We start from the raw sequence: 17,752 nt of genomic DNA, 5'->3' as shown, positions 1-17,752 counted from the left end.
AGCCCTAAAATTTCAGTGGCTTAATACAGGCAATGTTGGTTTATTAGTCACCAAATATCTGATGCAGGATGGGTGGCCTTCCTCCTTGTTGTAGGTGTTGGTCATCTGGAATAATTGAACAAGACATCAAGACAGAGCAAGAAGACGATGAAAGAGGCATGTCATTCCCTAACCTACCCAAAAGGCAGGCAGGGAAATGAAGTTGGGGTGGAGGGATGGTACAAATATTTGTTTAATATTTGTTGTTTCTGTCATTCCTGGCCAAAAGAGGTGGTGCTTTGGTCCCCAGCAGGTCATGTCACCATTCACTCTCTATTTTTGTCTCCAAACAACCCAGTGGACATGGATCCCAGGGCTCCTTGAATGCTAATCTAAACACATTGCATATTCCAAGATTTTCAGCCTTAACAGAGATATCAGTGTGCTATCTCTGGGGAATAAGGGAAGATTTCCTTCTCTGTAAATCACTCTCTCCCTGGCATATTCCAGCACGTGAAGTTTCCATCATTAATATTAGCCATGCCTTAGAGCCACTCTAAAGATATTTTTTCAATTAAATGATAGGCTGAATTATAGTAGTCTTTCCATGGTCTATCAAGAGTGGTCAGTTAGCTGAAGGTGTGTGCTTGGAGGTGGAGAAGGGAGAATACATATCAGTGGATGCTTTGGATGGGAATAGGCTCCGAGAATGTAGGTCAGGGGACAGGAGGGTGCAGCCAGGGCACCCTAAGGAAGAGAATTCGAAGGCTCCAGGCAGCTTCTCCAAATCAAATCCTTGTCAGGACCCCAAACTGCTGAGTCTACCAGGAAGCTCTATCCTCTAGCAACTTTTTGAATTGAACCAGCTTTTGGAAGGCACATGCAGAAAGATCCATCCCATAGAGAGTGAAGAGACCTGAGTCTAAATAAACAGTGTCAGGATATTCTTCCCAGGCTAGAGGCCATTTGCTCTGGACTTGGAAGGTGAATTTTAAATCTTGTCTCTGCTACCTACACACTGGACTCGATGGACTTGTAAAATACAGCTTGAGCAAGTTGCATAATAATTTTGCACCTCTGCTGATGCATTTAAAGAGACAACGCATGCATGTACAGAGGGGACTCGGCTGAGCTTTGCTCCCCTTTCTTCTCCCTGCCCACGTTCCCTTAAGTAAAGTGCGTGGACTTGCTGTCTCTGGAGGCCTAAGCTTTCATGGACAAATGGATGATGGGAGGTAGGGGAGGAATTCAGACTTCAAACTTAGGCTTCTCCCCTAGGCTGAGCGAACCTCCCCCAGACACCTTGGTCATTAACTAGTTTGTGTGCTTGAAATCTCTCATAACTTAAACAAGCTACAAACCCTTCCATCTGCCTTGAGTGTGCTCACAGGGAAAGCTGGGATTGTTCCTCCTAGCTGCTGGTTATTATCCCAGCACCAGTGCTTCTGCTTCTTGGCTGTGTGCCTTGGGCAAGTTACTCACCTTCTCTGAGACTGTTTCCTCATCATAAAATATAGATAAAAGAGCTTCTACCTCGCCGAGTGCTCAAGATGAAAGGAGCTGAGCAGTACGCAATACTGAGTATTCGGAATATAGTAAGGACTCGAAGCTGTGTTTGCATACAGTTTTGGATCTGCCCAGCGCCCCTATGAAGATGAGCAGGCTCAGACAGGGCAGGGCTAGCAAATGATGTTGCTGGGATCTGAACACAAACACCACCCTTTCTCTGACCTGGGCTGACTGCTGCAGGAGTTGTAAATTTTATCTTTGTCCTTTTCCCATCTCTATGTCCTCCATACCTTCTAACACCCATAGGACTTTTCAATATTAGCCTCAATGGTATAGGGTGTGGGAGCACACTTATCCTTGGTCCTTCTGACTTAGCTTAGGTCGGCTTTCCTCAATTCTGCTCAGTGATCTGTCCACGTGCCTTACTTACAACTTCCTATTGCTAGCAGAGGCTTGCATTCATCCTCCAAGGACAAGGGCTGCCTGCTTTAATCCCAGAATGCCTTTGGGCAGCCAGAGGGCAGAACTACCAGGTATGTCCTGAGCCTGACAGCCATCTTGCTGGGTGTTAACAAAGAGTAATTAAGTCATCCCATAAAACTCCGTGGTGGAAGCTGAGGTTGTGGTTCAGAGCAGTCTGGGTCAATGCCAAGGCTGTGGAGCTTTATCCAACCCACACCCCGCATGGGTCTTGAAGCCAAGACCTACTGTAGGTGAATGAGAACTGATCCAAGAAGGCTTGGGTATGACTCCTTCTCCTCCTCCTTTCCTAGCTGTGTGACCCTAGGCAAGCGATTTAACCTCTGGGGCAGTTGTTTCATCATTTAAAAATGGTGATCATAATCTCCTTTACCTTGAGGTAGCTGAGCAGCTTAAATGCCCTAATGACCTGAAAGCCTTCTGTATGATATACCATTGTGGGTTCAGATAGCAGTTTAGGGTCAATAGGATAGAAACTGGCAGAGGGGTAGGATGGGGGCTGTGGTCTGGAGTCATCCCATTCTTGCCAACTCCAGCTTTCCTCTCATCCCCAGACCACTTCACAGGACACACTGGGCCTGAACCCAGCATTTGCCACCATTTCCCTGTCCTTCTTTCTAACTCTCAGCTGTAGTTGTGGAAGTCTAGGAATAGGGGACACCAGGAGACATCACAAATGGATATTTGAAGAAGGTCATTCTACAGAGATGTGGAAGTGGGGTGAGCATGAGTAAGTGTCTCAAGCTCCCCATGTCTCATTTCCCTCCTGTCTGAAAGCACAGTTCATGTCCTGTACAAAGGTCATACAGGGCAACTGAGATGATGTAGGTAGCAGTATGCGATAACCATGGAGACAGCCACAAAGACTCCTCTGAATAGCAGTTAGCCTTCCAGGAAATCAGAGCAACCTAGTTGCTCTGGAAGCCATCTGTGGCTATTGCTTTCTCTAGGCGCCTTTTATCCTCATACATTTGACCAGATTTCTCTTGTATATAATCTCGGGAGTAATTTTTGCCCAATGCCACCCTCCTGTGCTACCTCAGGGTTTGCCCAAGAGTAGCCCTCAGTACTTTTTCTCCAGGTGCTTGTGATTTTGAATGTCTTCTAATTGATGCTTATAGACGAGGAGGACTTGGGGAAGCAAGTGCACTTTGATGTCTGAGAACACAGAGAGGTGTACTCAGGATGTGTTCCAAGAACGGGAGCAGGAGATTGGCTCTGGCCCTCATAATGCTGACAGTCTAATGAAGAGAACAGGTTGGAGAATTCAGGGGAAGAAGGGCCCTGATCGGTAAGAGGAGATGAGACAGTCCAGTTCCTCCAAGTGATGTGAAGGTTGCTAAATCTGATGTCAGGAGTTTGGATCTATGTTCTATCACTTTGATAAGGTCTCTGTTAATTCCTGGGCCTCTATTTCCCCATATTAAAACAGGAAAATTTCCATATTGTATCCTACGGGCTATTTTAGCTCTAGATTTTTTGTTTATTTTTGCTTTTGTGGGTTTTTCCCCCTTTGGAGAGGGGTCACGTGGAGAACCCCAAGGAAGCACACAGGGTGATTTGGTTTAAAGTGTGAGTTGGACAAGAAAAGGGGACAAGCTTGATTTTGTTTATTTTTCACCTGTCTTTGGGAGTCTATCACATCTTTGATAAAACACTCCTTGTCTAGGTCAAGCTAGGGAAACTTCTCACTGTATATAGGGAAGATCTCACTGTGTATAGAAAGGACTGAAAGCTATCCCATGAGACTAAGTGGAAAACAAATTATCCTTAACCCCACCCCCACCCCATGCACACACAGGTGGCAGGTACATAGCTACAGATGCCGAGAGCAGACCTGGATACCCGGAAAAGCTCGGACGTCCAGAGGATGGGTTGTAGATGGTTGATGATGGCTCTGGCCCATTTTGATGGCGGTGTAACAGCTTCTTCAGGGAAGCATTTCCCCATGAGTATTTCATCGAGTGGTAGATATTTGTGAATAAACTACAGTGATCTTATTTGGTCCTTATAGAGATTAGGTTGGGGAAGATGTGAAGAGGGCAATTTTGGTAAGAGGCACGCAAACACAGGCAGGAGTTAGCAAAAGCATCAATGGCCAAACCTGGCTCAAGAAGGAGGGAGGGAAGGGAAGACAGAATTCTGGTGTTTCTTCATCTTTTTATGCATCTCTGGTCTCTACTGGGACCCTCCACTGCCTCTAACTGGAAGCCAGAAGACCAAGAGGCTTAACAGTGCAGCCTGCGGGGTCAGCCTCTTGAAACACAGAGTACAGGTAAGGGCTGGTCTTCTGAAGGGAAACTGGCAGAAATGGAAAGCAAAGGGAAGTCCACAGTGAGCAAGAGTCTCTGCAGGCTCTCAGAATCATCCAGAACTTCTGGTGCCCAGTGAACAGTTACCTAAGCTGTGTGCTTGACTCTTTCTTACTCTCTTCTTGGTCATCGTTGAAGGAATCGGGTACCAAAAGGGCTGGCTTGGAGGAGCAATACCCACACCCTCTTGGGGAGGAGAGAAGAAACTATAGTCCTTTGGCTTTCTTTTCCCCAGGGAGGAGGGGCCCGGCCCTCTCTTGATAGCCAAGCCTGTTGTTTCCATCTGTGGAAGGGAGAGCTGAGCTTTGAATGTCTATTACATGTAGGGCATGAGGCAGGCTCTGTGTTTATGCAGCCTCTTTTAATCCTTTGGTGATTAACACATGGAAATAAACAGTTCCAGAGCCAGCTGTCTTTGGAGGGTGTAGACAGTGCTGGCTGTAACAAACCCGGTGACGCTAACAAAGCTTGCCTTCAAAGCCGATTACAAGCACACAGATAGCTCTCCTATCAAGATGCAATAGAACTGCTGGGGACTTACATAGCACTGCAGATGGTAGCGACTTACCCTGAGCCCCTCCCAGGAGATTCTATGTTTTTCAAGGTGAGCAGAGTGGGTGGTGCTGAACCCAAAGGAGTGAATCAGAGATGGTGGAATCCCAGGTATTTCACGAGGCTGTATTTCTAGGGTGGGTTCCTTCCTGACACTGTTCGTATTACACAAAAGTGGCAGCCACCTATTGTCCCCTAAAGGAGATTGTACCTGTGGGAGTGGTAATGGTGGAGAGGCACCTCCTGGCTGAGGCCAGGGCTGTCTGATTTTCAAAACTTAATCTGTCCCTTCAAAAGAGAAGCAGGTTGCCAATCGTCTCAGCCTCTCTGAATGTAGGGGGAGAATTACTACTCTCCTCTCCTCTCCTCTCCTCTCCTCTCCTCTCCTCTCCTCTCCTCTCCTCTCCTCTCCTCTCCTCTCCGAAACTATGTTCCTTCATCTGGAACATGGTGCTGTCATTATGCAATGTCCCTGTTGGCAAAGGTGTTGGAGCCCCTTGTCTTCAGGTTGCTACCATTTCCAAGAAGGAACATGGTCTTTGCAAAAGTACGCTACTGAATAGGGAACTCTGTGCCAAATGACAGAGCCAACAAAAGGCAGGACCAAGAAAGTCCTGACCCTGACCTGAAGAGGCAAGTCACCCCTGGTGGCAGTCAGATGATGGCCTTAGTGTTCTGAAGTGAATTTGGGGTCAGAGTGGGGTCATCCTGGACTGAGGGGAATAAGGGGCTTAACCAGGCCAGGCCAGACTGACAAAAGTCACACTGAACTGATGCTGGAGACTTGATCAAGTCCATTACTGGAGACAGGCAGGGGCAAAGGTTTTCCTCATTATCCCTGGGACATCAGTGATAATCATAACTACTGTTTATTAGTCTTTATGAGAACCTTTTTTAGCTCCCAACCATATTTATTGAATTTCTACTGTTATCATGCACGATGCAAAGTGGTTAGGTAGCTCAAGGAACAGACCATATGAAGATCCAGTTCTTGAGAGTAGAGAGATGGTTCAGCAGTCAAGAAAACTTAACCACCCTTCTAGAGGACTGGGGTTCTTTCCAGAGCACCCATAGAATGGCTCACAACTGTCTGTAACTCTAGTTCTAGTGGATCTGATGCCTCTTTGGTGTCTGCTGGTACCAGGCATACACAGGGTGGATGGACATGCATGCAGGCACAATAACCATATACATTAAAAGAAAAAAGCCGGGCGTGTTGGTGCACGCCTTTAATCCCAGCACTTGGGAGGCAGAGGCAGGCGGATTTTTGAGTTCGAGGCCAGCCTGGTCTACAAAGTGAGTTCCAGGACAGCCAGGGCTATACAGAGAAACCCTGTCTCAAAAAAACAAACAAACACACACACACACACACAAAAAAAAAAGAAAGAAAGAAAGAAAGAAAGAAAGAAAGAAAGAAAGGAAGAAAGAAAGAAAGAAAGAAAGAAAGAAAGAAAGAAAAGAAAAAGAAAACCTGTTCTCATGGGAGAACTGCTACACATAATTACCATCTAACAACTCTAGGGGGCACCCTATACCTAGACTGTTGTATAACCAGACCACTGTGAATGCAGTGCCCTCCTGTCAAGCTGCCTGGAAGAGCTCTCTGTGGCACTCACGCTCTAGGGCAGGTAGAAGAATATTAACAAGGTAGGCCTTAATATCCCCTATTGTAGTTTGGGAAATGGATTCATGGAAAAGCTAAGTAACTCAGGAAGGTTTTCAGGCAAAAGCAACTGCTGTGGTATAACCTTCTATTGTCTTCATCCAGTGCCTTGGTGGTCAGTTGTACTATGCACTGCCATTCTCTCGGTGGAGAGAGGGAGGAGGGAGTGGTTATGCTGGCATGGTAGAAGCTGGGGTGGCTGAGGCACTTCATCTTTACTGGATAAGTAGGTCCGTGTCTGAGGTAACAGGATCTCTCTTAGCTTTGGTGGAAGTAGCTGCCTACGTCGAGAGGGTGGGAAGACTACTCTGCTCTCCCTGTTAGCTATGCTTGGGCTGATTCAAGGAGGTCTCTAGGTGGGCCTCGTGGTTTGAGGTGTCAGAGTCAGCTCCTGTCCCATCCATTTGCTTATTATTAATTAGCCATCGTCACTGTGCTCAGGGCAGAGATGTGGCTGAACACATTTACATTTACAGCTGCTGAACACATTCAGTCCAGGACAGAGCAGAAACAGTTGACAGATGGCCTTGTGTCATGTTCTCAGAAAAATGTGAACACATGCAACACAGGTGAGGGTCAGGACCTGGCCCTGCTAGGGCTGATACGGTGGTGAACTTGAGTTTCCCCTTTGGGCCAGGGACGGTGTGATCCCAGACATGAAATGAAGATGAAGAGAACTTGGTCTGAAATCCCCCCCCCCCTCTCTCTCTCTCCCTCCCTCCCTCCCTGCTGTGTGTGCTGTGTGTGCTGTGTGTGTGTGTGTGTGTGTGTGTGTGTGTGTTGGGGAGCAGGTATCTATGTACTTGTTTTTTATGTGCACCTGTATGTACATGTTTTGTGCATGTATGTGTACAGTTGTATGTATACACATGTGTGTAAGTGTACACATGTGTGTAAGTGTACATCCAGAAGCCCATGTCAGGTGCCCTCTTCTACCAATCCCCATCTCATTTTTTGAAACACAGCTTCTCACTGAACCCAGCACTTGCTGATTGGCTAGGCTGACTGGAAGTGAGCTCGGAGGGTCCACTTGTTTCTGCCTACCGCAGAACTAGAGTTTGTAGACTGCAGTACCATGTCTGGCTTTTAAAGTAGATCCTGGAGATCTGAACTCAGACCCTCATACTTGCCCAGTAGCTACTCTACCAATTGAATCATCTTCTAGCCCTTGAACTCTGCTTTGTGTCCAAAGTTCTTTCTTGGTGAGGAAGAAAGATGGCCTCTGGCTGTTCTTATTTTGGTTTTGCAGTGTCTTCCTTCTTCTATTCCTGATGTGCCTGAATATGTACTAGGCTTCTGGAACCTGGAAAAGGCTTCCAGCGACCCAATTTCTGCTTCTTCACATTCTAAGGGCTTTCTCTATATGCAGGACAGAACCAAATCGAGCCAATGGAAAATGAAATCACAGTGTCTGCCCTGCATTGTTTTGGTTCCTGCATTGTTTGGTTCTCTGTCCTTTCGTTCTGGAGCTCAGTTTCGAGGCATCAAGGGTGGAGGTGTAGGGACAAAGGGCAGTTTTCTGTAGGTACTTGGTGGAAGATTGCAAGCCTGAGCAACGAGTCTAAGGCTTCTCCTTGGTTCATTTATGATGCTCCTAGCTTATGTCTGCTGTAGGGCTCTCCCCTTGATTCCATTAGACACTGAGTCTTTATAACAGAGGAAGGAAAGAGTCTGAGCTGCTGGGACTGGCAGTGTGCTTCCTTAGAGTCAGCGTTCACAACCACCTATGGGCCTGAGGGTGGGCAGAGTCCCTTCTCTTCTCTTTCCCTCAACAATTTATCCCTGTTAAAATGTGCATCTTTCCCACTGTTAAAATGTGCATCTTTCCCACTGTTGTTTGCCATAGCTCCCTGGAGAGAGCAAGTTACTCAGTGCTAGGGCTGGCAGGGAGGTGCTGCGGGGAGCTAGGTTTGCTCTGAGCAGCCCTCACCTTCCTGCTCATTTTGTGCTACCCTGATGCCTTTGGAAAAGCAGCACTGCGTGGCAGTTTGGACCAGGTGTGGCAAATGCATGCTTGGCCCAGATGCTTGACACCTACTGTCCCTGTGTCTTAAGAAGGTAGAAGCTACTTTCTCCTCTCCTTGTGGTTGTGAGCTCTGATTTTTCTCAATATAATGTCCTCCGAGTTCCATCAGCCAGAGGTGGCAATTGGGAGGAAACCCATTTCCTGTACCGATTTAAGGCCTTTTGCTATGGATTCTCTGCAGTTACGTTTCCTTTCTTCCTTCTTTTCTCCTCCTCCTCCTTCTTCTATCCCTCCCACCCTTCTTCCTTTCTTTCTCCCTGCCCCCTCTCATGTGTGTGTGTGTGAATTCTAGTGTTCTTCCTCAGGAATGTATCTGCCTTATTTTCTGCGATAGGGTCTCTCACTGGCCTGAATCTCGACAAGTCGGCTAGGCAGACTGGCCACTGAGCCCTGAGATTCGAGTGCCTGCCACTATCCTGGCTCTTTACATGGGCTCTAGGGGTTGAACTCAGGGTCTCCTGCTTGTATGGAAAAGCACTTTACCATCTGAGTTAACTTGCCTGCCCTGAAGTTGCTTCTTTCTATGGAGTTTTAGTGTGGCAAGCTTGGATGGCAGCTGTGTGCTGGTTGCAGAAGGTCCTCTGTAGCTGAGAGCTTTCAGGGTAGACAGCACTGACTCATGGTATCTATTTGTCTCCTCCACTGACCAAGCTGGTTCTCTGCTCTCAGCCAGAGCTCAGCTGAGCCCTCACAGTGCTCCACATCCTCTTTATTACTAATGAGGCGTTGTTCCGTAATTATGAGGCACTGGATTCCAGAAGGGCTTTCCTTTGTTTCAGTGGACTTAGCAGAGGGCTTATGAAGATGTCTTGAGGATGACATTCTCTAAGGGATTCTTCCATTCTTCGGGAGTACAAAGATCACTAAGGTGATAATCAGGGCAAGTTCAAGTGAGCCGGGTATGGGCATGGAGGAAGACTATGGAAGGTAGCATATAATACCCCTCACAGAATGCTTCACTATCCCATTCAGTGACGGTCTCCCCAGCACTTCCACACGGTCCTCTGCATACTCTATTGTCTCATTTGAAGTGAAAAGCAACCAGAGTGTGGGAGACATAGGTGCTTTAGGCAGTTTAGGATTGTAAATGATAGAAATGAACAGGAGTAATATTAGATCATTAAAAACTTGCCTAAAAATAAAAAAATAGAAGATTCAAACTTTCCTACCTTAGGGTGTCCCATCTCCTGAGTCTAAACAAGTCCTTTATGCATCAGAGTTTCAGAGTCCCGGGGTCCTAATATCGACAGGTAGAACGTAGGGAAAATTTGCGGGTTGGCTATAGGATCTTCCAGGAATCTTGTATCTGTGTATGAATGAGTGTCCATGTTTGTGTGGGTGCACGAGTGTGGGATGCATATGGACACCAGAGGTTGGCGTTATATGGCTTCCTTTATTCTCTCCACCTTATGCTTTTTGAGACAAGGTCTTCTCAATGAATGCATGGCTTGCCCATTGGCTAGACTGACTTGCCAACCAGCTCCCAGAATCTGCTAGGGTGGTTGCTGAGGATCCCTGAGAAACATGATAGTTTGTTGAATTTTTTATGATCAGTAAGTATATTTACTGTATACATTCTAGAATACACAGAAAACTATAGGGAGGAAAATCACATAGATTGGGCATGGAGGCTCATCTCTGTCATCATAGCACTCAAAAGGTTGAGACAGGAGGATGGTGAATTGAGACCAGCCTGGGCTGCATAGTAAGACCTGGTATACAAAACAGGTAACAATAACACACACATACACAGACACATACACACATTCGCACACAGACACCCCCCACATAATACATGTATGTGTGTGTACATGTATATACACAGAGAGAGACACACACACATTCAGAGACACACACAGACACACACATGCACCTCCAAACACAGTAGCCTTAACTTTTGACTTTACAGTTTTTCCTTCTAGTTATTTTCAGAGTGGTTTTTCTTCTTTGTGGTAAATATATACGATATAGCATTTTAACCATGTTTGAATATGTATGTTAGTGGCACACTATATTTACACTGTTGTGCAGTTACTACTGCCAACCACTTGAGACTTTCCAATATCCCAAACTAAAACTCACTACCCATTAGGCAACCTTGCCCCTTTCTTCATTAGCCCCATCCCTAGTAATTTCTGTTTTACTTTGTGAGTATGGCTTTAGCTTCCAGCTGTCTATTTTTTCTTAATTATATTTTAAAATTTATTTTGTGTTTGTGTGGGTGTGTGTGCATGCTGTGGTATACACATACAAGCCAGAGGACAATTTGTAGAAATGAGTTCTCTCTTCCCACCATGTGGGGTCCAGTGATTGGAGTCAGGGCTTTGGGCCTTTAGGAATGTGGTTGTCCAGGTGTTGTTAAAGTGGGATCACTTCCAGACATTTGTATCATAATGTGGTGCCTTTTCTTTTTCATTGGTTCATATAAGATATATAAACCTTTTTGTCTGTCTGTTTCTGTGGGAGGTTTTGGGGGTGAGTTAAAGATGAGCACCACCACCATCCAGCTAGACCTTCTCCTTTTATTAATTAATTTAGTTGTTCACTTTACATCCCTGTTGCAGCCCTGCTTCCTCCTCTTCTCTCAGTCCCACCCTCACAAATCTCCCCTCCCCATTTCTCCCTCCTCTTCTCCAGGGGAAGCCCCCTTTGGGTATCTCCCTGCCCTGGGGCATCAAGTCACAGCAGGACTAAGCCCATTCTCTCCCACTGAGGCCAGACCAGGCAGACTAGATAGGGGAAGTGGATACAATGGCAGGCAACAGAGTCTGAGACAGCCTGCCCTCAGCCCTCCACCCCACTCTAATTGTTAGGGGACCCACATGAAGACCAGCTAAATAGTCTAGTAAAAAATGAAAAGAAAAAATGAAAACGAAATTGGAATTGAGCCTAATAAATGTTGAATTTAGCATCCTGATTTTTTTCACTTTTTGATATCATAAGCATCTTTTTATATGCATTCTATGAATATCATAGAGTATCATAGAACTATTTTAAATGGTTAAACATTGTCAAATTGAGGGATTTTTATCACTTATAGTATTCTTTTCCCAGTGTCTTTAAACAATTACAGTGCTAAAAGGTATTGTGGAGATAGCTCAGTTGGCAGAATGCTTCCATCCTTGAACCCACGTAAGAAAGTCAGGCATGATGGTGTATGCTTGTAATCTCAGCTCTGGGGGGCGTGGAGACTGGTGGGTCTCCCCTGCTTCCTGGCCCACTCAGCCTAGCCTACTTGATGAGGCCCAGGTCCCAGTGAGAGACATTGTCTCAGATAAAAGGGGGCCCTCAAGGAATAACAACTTTGCTCTGGCCTTCACCAACACATCATGGCTGGTTTTCTTACATGTGTTCAGGGGATAGAATTTGGGTCTTTGCTACAAGGCATGGATTTTGCCAACTGAGCTATCTTCCTGACCCATAATACCTTTTAAAAATGGCAGGCATTTAGAAATACTGGTGATATGGTCACTACATTTGATAATGTTCAGCTGTTTAAACAATGTTCATAGACAGAATGCATACAAAAAGATGCCAATGATATCCAAAAGTGAAGAAAAGAATCCAGGGTGCTAAATTCAATCATCATTAGGTTTAATTAAAATGCACCGTGCTCAGATGCCATCTTTTCTTTGAGATTACATGCTTATTTGGGGGCCAACTTGGAATTTTGATCATGGAGGTTACTGGGTCTCTGTCTCCTACCCCAAATTTCTCTTGCTGCCTTTACTTGGGAGGGGGTGACACTAGTTAAAACTCGCCCACCTCTGACTTGTAACTTTAGGATTGGTCTTTCCCTGTGGAGACCCAGGGGCCCTGGGTTCCCACATCAGCTGGGCTCATCTCAAACGTCACGGAGAGGTGGCTTGTCCTCTCCCTTCCAGGGAAAGGCTGTGTCACAATGAGCAGCGCTGGGCTTCTCCCAGCTCTTTCTTGGTAGCATAATCTGACGGGTGCTGAACAGGGCTCCCAGCTGCCTTCAGCTGGCCTTTGAGAAGACGTCATGGCCAGTGCAGATCTGAATCAGCCCATTTTCTCCCCCGTGGCACTGTGTGCTTTGGCTACCTGGCCAGAAAGCTGGGCTTATACTTACCTATCATTTTGATGCTATCTTGGGGTGTAACTGGAACTGGGTTCTGGGTGTGGAAATTCTTACTCAGAGCACAAAAGGTTGGAGGGAACTCAGAGGCTGCACCCAGGAAGGGACTCTTCCCTGAGGCCTCTTGGCTAGGTGGCTCTTATTTCTTGGAGCGGTGCTATGGCCAACAGGTGAGTGTTCCTTTGGGGAGTGAGTTCTTGCCTTTTCAGTAGCTATGGGCTATTGTAACTGGTCTTACCTACCATGTCTGCAGTATTCCACCAGTCCACAGATGAATTACCCCAGGGTGGAAGAGTAAAGGCAGAGCTGTCTCTATGGCCCTGTGAGCACTCTGGTCTTCTTTCACTGTTGTACTTGAGATGTGTTCCATATCCCTCAGATGGACTCCCGGCTTCCTGAGCAATGGCAGTTGGATTCCAGATGGATTTGGAGGGTTCAGTCTCCACCCCAGGAGAGGGAGAGATTATGCATGGCTGACTTTGGAAGTCCTGTCATCCACATTTACATATTTGTTCCTTTCCCTGTTTTTTTTCTGGTGTACAGTAATGACTTCATTTTCTCTTTCTCAATTGTATTTGTAGATGAAAGCTCCTTCTGTCACGATAGCAAATGGCATAAGCGTGTTTGCTTTGATATGCGGTTTCTGATATGCAGATGTGAGAAGACACACAAGAACTTCCGTGAATGAACCCACATTCATTCCTTCTTTATCAATGAGATAAAGGTTCTCATCAAGTTGTTACATTGCCTCTTTTGATTTTGCTTTGTGCTATCTACAAAGCACTGGAGCATCTAACCCCGAGGGAACATTGTGGAAGAGGGGGCAGAAAGATTATGAGCCATAGGACCATGTTTGCTATAAGGTTGTGTCTCCTAGCAATGTCAGATGATACACCCATAAAGTCTCACCAATGCGCCTACACAGGAGCTGAACAAGGACAACAACAGATATGCTAATTCAGGCCAGGAAAAGCCCACAAGACCTCAACCCTACACAAAGAACTTCCCACACCTAATGAATGCTGAGGTGGAAGAAATAATCTTCCCTGGGGAAGAACACACCAGTTAGTTATCCAGTATCAAACGATCAGCCCTGAAAACACACATACAAGTAACATTATACAGACCAAGAGGGTTGTATTCAGGATTACACATGTATATACATAAATATTCATGCAATAAAAGTTGATTTAAAAAGAGACTGAATCTGAAAGTGAGCAAGGAGGGGTAAAAGGGGAGGTCTGGAGGGAGGAAAGGAAAGGAGAAATGTAATTATAGTCTCAAAAATAAAAAATTGTATTTTCATTTCAAACTATTGTAATACTTAACACACAGACAAAGGTTGGTTGAGTAAGACTATGTACTCTAAATATCCGTCTTTAAGCCTCACTCTTGCTGGTTCTTTTCATGTTCTTTTCTACCCCTTGACATTAAGTCATTGCAGTATTGCACCGTGTATCTCCAAAAGACAAATATTCTTTAAAAGCAAAACAACAGGAAAACCCTTAGTCTCCATGTATGTCTTTGCTATGGTTTCCATTGCTGTGATGAAACACCATGACCGAAGCTGCTTGGGGAGGAAAGGGTGTATTTGGCTTACACTTCCACACTGTAGTCCATTTTTGAAGGAAGTCAGGATAGGAACTCAGGACAGGAACTAGAGGCAAGAGAGAGCTCATGCATAGGCCACAGAGGAGTGCTGCTTACTGACCTGCTCAGCCTGCTTTTTTATAGAATCCAAGACCAACTACCCTGGGGTGGCACCACCCACAACGTGGGGACCTTCCACATCAATCACTAATTAAGAAAATGCCCCGCAGGACTGCCTACATCCTGATTTTATTGAGGCATTCCCTAAACTGAGGCTCCCTCCCCTCCAGTGACTCTAGCTTGTGTCAAGTTGACATAAAACTAGCGTATCTGTCAACATTGGTGCCTGTGTCTATGTGTGCTCATATGTGTGCACTAGAGTATTGTGGTCAGAGGCTGGCACTGGGTATCCTTGTCAATCATTCATCATTCATCGTTGTTTGTTTTTTTGTTTTTAAAAAAATGGTCTCTCATTGAGCCTGGAATTCATTAACTGGCTGTATTGCCTGGCCAGTGAGCTTTAGAGATCCTCCTGTCTTCACTTCCTGGTTCTGGGGTTCCAGGCATATGACATACCCGACTTTTTACTGTGTGTTGAGAATCCCAAGTCAGATCATCCTGCTGGTGCAGCAAGCACCTTGCCAACTGCACTATTTCCTCAGCCCTGCATCTACTTTTAAAGGAAGAAATTAAGGAAGTTTTTATAGAGATCAAAGAAAAGAACAAAATATATCCCTTCAGTTATAAATTTAACAGACAGCTAACATCTCCTTATCATTTCTGATATGGGTCATCTTGCCATAATCAGAAAAAGAATCACCCTATCATACATAGGCTGGTGAACTCATTTTACTTGACCAACTTAAAGAGGGGCCTTAGTAAAAAATACACTGTAATTTCTCATCACTTGCCACAATGGAGACTTTCATTCTTTGGAATATAATACCATGACTCAGGATGGTGCCCATGGAATGTATTCCCCAGGTCTACTTTGTATAACTTTTCATCTGCTTAGCTGTGGTGTTGGTCAGTTAGTTTTGTTCAGAGCAGTGTGGTCTCCTAGCTTTTTTGACTATGCAATTTTACTAGAAAATAAGTGAGCTCTGCCCATGAATACTGTACTAACCAACTGTATAGTGTTTTATCATGCAGATAAATATGTTCTAAACTAGAAATGGAAAACGATAAGATGAGAAGCACATAGCGGTTTTAATATTATCTTCTTGCCCTACATAGATTTTGTTGTATATGCCTCCAATGCAGAGCTCAGGGGAAGGCTATGGATGTGGGGCTATGACACAGTGCACTGATGGGTGACAAAGCCAGATGACTCAGGCTTAGATGCCAGGTCTGCTAACCCTTAGCTGTGAACTCTCAGGAAGCTCACTTTCTTCTTCAAATCTTTCATTTGTAATGTGAAGATGTTAAGAACATACCAATATGGTAAGGTTCGATCTATAAGCAGAACCTGGTACACAGTAGTCACTTATTAATATGGTCTAGCTAATAATGATGACAATGACAGGCATTCCTAGCAGACTAGCAGTGGTCTGAGTTTTTCTCTCCATGTGCAGAGGGCCACAGTGAAATGCACAGATCGCTACTTCCTTAGGTACTGCCTGAACTCGTGATCATAACGACAGTGAGGGTGTGTGGTAGTTACAGGAATAGTCATGTTGGGTGTGATGAATAGCATGTCACTCAGTTTGTTTTAACTGATGATGATAGTTATGATGATGTTCACACTGGGCATGACGACTATGACAAGACATGGAAGGCTTTTACAGTTCCCGTCTGAGCCACTTTGTCAATACTTCTCTTTCCTAAGAAGCCTTCCCTCAGCCATCCGACAAGTATGCGAGTGGTTCGTCTTGTCTGCCGCCCTCCCCAGTCTCTCTCTATTGATCTCTTCTGTTTGTTTGTTTTCTTTGTTTTTTGTATTTTTTTCTGTAAAGCCTGGTGCTGTGATTGCCTGTAAGTAGGACCAGGAGGTGGGACTAAGATCCCTGTTCAATCAGGGGACTACTCCTCTGCCAGTGGCACTCGATATCATAGGTCAAGGAGCTAGTCTCTCAGGCCATAAGGAACATGGGGAAGAGCACTAGAAACCTAGAGTGCAGCTCCCAGAATGCATCCCTTTTTGGCTTTACTTGCCAGTGGCTCCTGTCTTTGTTGTCTTGAGAGAGGCCGAGCTCTTCTGGTTTTCCAGCCTGGTCTATAGGGCTAGGCTACCTGGCCTGCGCACACTCACCTATGGCTATGAGGAAATCCGGACTCCCCACAGGCCTGGAATCCCAAGAAAGCTGTGGAGGAAAGACTTTCTCTTTTCCAAGATCGGGACAAAGGGTGTTAGCAGTGTGCCGGAGGGTGCTGAAAGGCGTGGCTGAATTAAAATGCAAATGTGCCTAACACTGTATCTTCCATTAACTTTCCAATAACCTTGCTGGCTGGACTTCGTGGAACTATGTTCCACCTTCTCCAGGTGTGGTTCAAATTTAACATTTTAAATAGATCCATAGTCAAAGGTAGATGCCTTGATATTCTAGGCCACATCGACTTGGACAATTAATCTTTTTAGTGATTTAACACAATAAGATTTCACCATCTTTTCTGTATTTCTGTGTAGATCATGTATCTACAGAGGCTATCATGAGACGAGGCACTCAGATGCGAGCGTGCACTCATCTCTTCATGTAGTTCTGCACCCGGGACCTTGCGTGTGTCTCTAAGTTGCTGGGTAAAGCACACTTCATCTCAGCAATCAGGAGGCAGAGGCAAGCAGACAGATCACTTCTGACTTTGAGAACAGCTTGGACTATCCTGTGAGTTCTGGGCCACCCAGATCTATAGGTGAAGAGATATCCTGCCTTAAAAAAAACAAATTGCTGGGTTACAATTTTAGAGTGTGAAGCATGGGATTATGTGCAATGAGTCCTATGGACTTAAAATACTGTCTACGATTTATTCTTCAATATAAAACATAGTTTATGAATTTGAAAGACTTTAAGACCTTATACTTAATTATAAATATTCCTGAATTAAGACCTACTTATCTAACATGAAGACACTTATGACATTACAAACAATTTTGGATGCCTTCCAGATACTTTTTTTTTTTTTCCTAAAGTTTGCTTGTTTTGTTTTGTTTAGGTAGCCAGGGAAGGGCTCCATCCTTGGATGAACAATTGACATAGAGCTTGTTTCTTGAGCAGAAATAAAAACAAAGCTTGGGTTTCTGTCTAGTTGGCAGGATGGAGTTTATACCGATATTAGGCAGCACTATTATTTTGGCTGAGCACATCAGACTGATTGTTTACATTATTGACTATGTCCCTCTTTCAACTCCAACCCCTCATGATAGGATCAAATAAGGACCAGGGATATATCTACCTAATGAAGCAATGATAAAAGTTGTCTTAGTTAGGGTTTCCATTGCTGAGAAGAGACACCATGACCAAGGCAACTCTAGTAGGGACAACATTTAATTGGGACTGACTTACAGGTTCAGAGGTTCAGTCCATCATCATAGCAGAAAGCATGGC

The 17,752-nt window shown here is 45.1% G+C and overlaps 1 long non-coding RNA gene across 1 annotated transcript in view; it reads left to right on the top strand.

Annotated features, from left to right (window-relative positions):
- Positions 1-4,736: 4,736 nt before the first annotated feature.
- The window catches only part of A930006I01Rik (RIKEN cDNA A930006I01 gene), a 34,164-nt gene continuing 21,148 nt past the window's right edge, over positions 4,737-17,752 (top strand). The window contains exon 1 of the long non-coding RNA NR_040332.1: positions 4,737-4,884. This is a non-coding gene — a long non-coding RNA (RIKEN cDNA A930006I01 gene). The remainder of the gene's footprint in view (positions 4,885-17,752) is intronic.

Source organism: Mus musculus, chromosome 2, assembly GCF_000001635.26.
Source record: "Mus musculus strain C57BL/6J chromosome 2, GRCm38.p6 C57BL/6J".
Classification (NCBI taxonomy): domain Eukaryota; kingdom Metazoa; phylum Chordata; class Mammalia; order Rodentia; family Muridae; genus Mus; species Mus musculus.
This window is presented reverse-complemented; position numbering and strand designations above follow the sequence as displayed.